The sequence below is a fragment of the Callospermophilus lateralis genome, chromosome 2, assembly GCF_048772815.1.
Source record: "Callospermophilus lateralis isolate mCalLat2 chromosome 2, mCalLat2.hap1, whole genome shotgun sequence".
In the NCBI taxonomy this organism is placed as follows: domain Eukaryota; kingdom Metazoa; phylum Chordata; class Mammalia; order Rodentia; family Sciuridae; genus Callospermophilus; species Callospermophilus lateralis.
In genome coordinates, this window is record NC_135306.1 from 68,136,141 (window position 1) to 68,139,902 (window position 3,762).

Genomic DNA, 3,762 nt, shown 5'->3' on the forward strand with positions numbered 1-3,762 from the left:
GGGAGCCAGGCATCGTAGCATACCTGTAATCCCAGCCACTCAGGAGGCTGAGGCAGGAGGATCATGAGTTCAAAGCCAGCCTCAGCAAAAGCAAGCCACTAAGCAACTCAGTGAGACTCTGTCTCTAAATACAATACAAAATAGGGCTGGGGATGTGGCTCAGTGGTCGAGTGCCCCTGAGTTCAATCCCAAGTACCAAAAAAATTTTTTAAAACCTCAGGTTTTATTATCCAGCAAGAGGAAGATAGGAAGCTTTCTATGGGAAATCAGAAGAAATGCTAGTGCATTTCACCAGTGCCATCATCACCTATGCTGCTCTTGTCTCCCAACCACACTAAAGACCCTTTGGGCAGAAGCTTCCTCTAGCTATTATCTGAGTCCTTGAGGTTGGGGGGGGGGGGTTGTTTATTTTTTGTTTTTGTTTTGTTTTGTTTTTGGTACTAGAAAGCTAACCCAGGGACAATTTACTACTTAGCTACATCTGCAGCACCCCCTTTTTTTGAATCAGGGTATAAGTTGCTAAGGGTCTTACTAAGTTGCTGAAGCTGTCCTTGAACTTGAGATCCTCCTGTCTCAGACTCCCCAGTCACTGGGATTACAGGTGTATACCATTATATCCAACTTTTAACTCCCCCCTCCTTTGGCACTTAAACCCAGGGTCGCTTAACCACTAAGCCACATCCCAGTCCTTTATTTTTATTTATTTATTTTTTATATTTTCATACAGGGCCTCATTCTTAGGGTCTTGCTATGTTGCTGAGGTTGATATGAAACATGCAATCCTCCTGCCTCAGCTGCCCAAGTTACTGGGATTACAGGCATGTGTCACTGTACCTGGCTGACTCCTTGAGTACTGATGTGTTCTCAATGCAAAGAACTACAGTGACAACCCCAGACATTGTGCAGACCAGACAGACTCCCTCTCAAACATGTATAGGAGTAAGAACAGCTGTCATTTCTCCCTTCCTTATCTAATCAAAACTCAGTCAGATAGTCCCAGGCCATAAGTGACACATCATTTAAGAGAAACTATTAGGCCACTGGTGATCTTAGAATATAAATTCCTCAAGAGCAAGCATTTTTATTTTGTTCATGAGCCTATCTTCAGTATTAGAATTGTGCATTGGTATAGAATAAATGCTTGTTGAGGGAATGAACTCTGACAGAAAATTGTGTTTAAACTGGTGCAATGGTGCACACCCATAATCCCAGCTACTTGGTAGGCTGAGGCAGGAGCATCACAAATTTAAAGCCATCCTCAGAAACTTAGCAAGAACTTGTCTCAGAATAAAAATAAAAAGCAGGGGATATAGCTCAGTTGGTAGAGTGCTTGCCTTGCATGCACAAGCCCTGGGTTCAATCCCCAGCACACCACACACACACACACACACACACACACACACACACAAAGCATTTATTTCTGGCTGGGGATGTGGCTTAAGCGGTAGCATGCTCACCTGGCATGTGTGCGGCCTGGGTTCAATCCTCAGCACCACATACAAACAAAGATGTTGTATCTGCCGACAACTAAAAAATAAATATTTAAAAAATTCTCTTTCTCTCTCTCTCTCTCTCTCTCTAAAAAAAAAAAAAAATTAAAATTAAAATTAAAAGCACTTGGAATGTGGCTCATTGGAACAGCTCCCTGGGTTCAATTCCCAGTAGCATGCATGCATGCATGCACACACACACACATACACACACAAAAGAACAAAAACAAAATGTATACAGTTAAAGCATAGAGGACTTCCTTGTGCCAGTTCAGGTCACTTACTAGTTTTTGGAAATATACCCTGGTGTTTTGTTTGTTTGCTTGCTTGTTTGTTTTGGACACTGGAAATAAACATAAGAGCACTCTGCCACAGAACTATATTCCTAGCCATTTTTTTGAAACAGAGTCTCACATAATTGCCCAGGCTGGCCTTGAACTTTCAATTCTCCGGCCTCAACCTCACAAATCACTGGAATTATAAGTGTACATCACCATATTCAGCAAAACCTGGCTTGTTTTAGAGTTTGATTAGTACAAGGTAAATCCATTCTGGTTAGGCCTGGTCTGTTAAGGCCTAGTGTAGGAATTCATCCCAAGACAGTGGCCTCCCAAAAACTCCATTTAACAGAAATCACAGAGCCCTCTGTGTGGAGAAAGGAAAAAGGAGAAACTCTTCCAGAAAGTCCTGCTACAAGGCTATTACAGTTACCCAAATGAGAGAAAACAGCCTAGGATTCTGGACTCCAAGACAGAGAAATTGGGCCAATTCAGCATATGTTTTTGGTTTTGTTTAGTTGTCAATGGACCTTTATTTTATTTATTTATATGTGGTGCTGAGAATTGAATTGCTAGGCAATTGCTCTACCACTGAGCTACAACCCTAGCCCTCAGCACATGTTTTGAAGCAGAATTAATGCAGGAGTCATTGATGAGTTGCGTGTGGTGAGCAAGGGAAAAGAATAGAAAGGGATCAGGGCACTCACCTGCAATCCCAGCAGCTCAGGAGGCTGAGACAGGGGTTCAAAGTCAGCCTCAGCAACAGCAAGGTGCTAAGCAACTCAGTGAGACCTTATCTTTAAATAAAATACAAAATATGGCTGGGGATATGGCTCAGTGATCAAGAGCCCCTGAGTTCAATCCCTAGTACCAAAAAATAAAAATAAAATAAAATAGAAAAGGAGACACCCAAGTTACTAGCAAGAAACATTTGGTGCTTGAAGATGCTATTTTTCTTAGTTGGCATAAACTGGAGAAATCTCAGATTTGGGGGTAATAAGATTTTTTAAATCCATTCTCTGGGTCCTTAAAGGTTTGAGATTCCAGGTAAAATGCAAATATCTCAAGAAAGAAGTTACTCTGAAAACTATGATTGATCAGTCTAAGTTAATTCCACACTGTTCCTTGACAGTGAGCCACAAAACAAAGTCACCAGAAGAAGTAAGAGGTCAATAAAGAAGAATATCAGTTATTCTTTCATTTGTTTTCATTCATCAGTAGAGTGTCTATTCTGTGTTGGAGATATTAGGAAAAACAAGACAGCTAACAACTTAATTGCAGGCTATGGAAACATAAGAAGATACCTAAGACACACTGTAGGGACATAGAAGTTTGGTTTCATAAAGGGATTCTGCAGAAGGTGACATTTGACATCTGAGTTGAGACCTAGAGGAGGAATGAACTTCAGCACCTTCCTATCTCACCCACAAAAAGTATTCACATTTTTCAAAAGTATTCACATTTTCCAAAATTACTCCTTGGCAACATATACCCTAAGTAAAACTTTCTTTTTAAAATCTATCAGTAATAGCTAACATATATTGTACAGTTAATAAGAACCAATCCCTATTCAAAGAACTTTACAAGGATTAACTCATTTTATCCCCACAACTCTATACATGTGGAAACTTTTATAAACTCCATTTTACAGACAAGACACAAGAGAGGTTTTTCCTAACTGATGTGACCTATACGTGCAGACCAGCATTTTCGAAGCCTGCACACATCCAGTTCCCCCGCAAGGCCGCAGTTCCCAACTGCGTCCCGTACAGAATTTCTCCAGCGGCGGGTCCCCAGGCTGAAGTCTCCCTGAGGTCAGGGTCCTTGGTTATACATTCAAGATGCTGCCCAAGGGATAAGGTCCGCGCTTTGTTAAATACACGATATGCTGCTTCCCCACTAAAGAAATGGACCTGAGCGCGGGAGCCCAACCCGGGCGCCTGCGGCCCACGGCCACCAGGTGTCGCCGCCGCGTTCCCGCGCGGGAGGGTGGA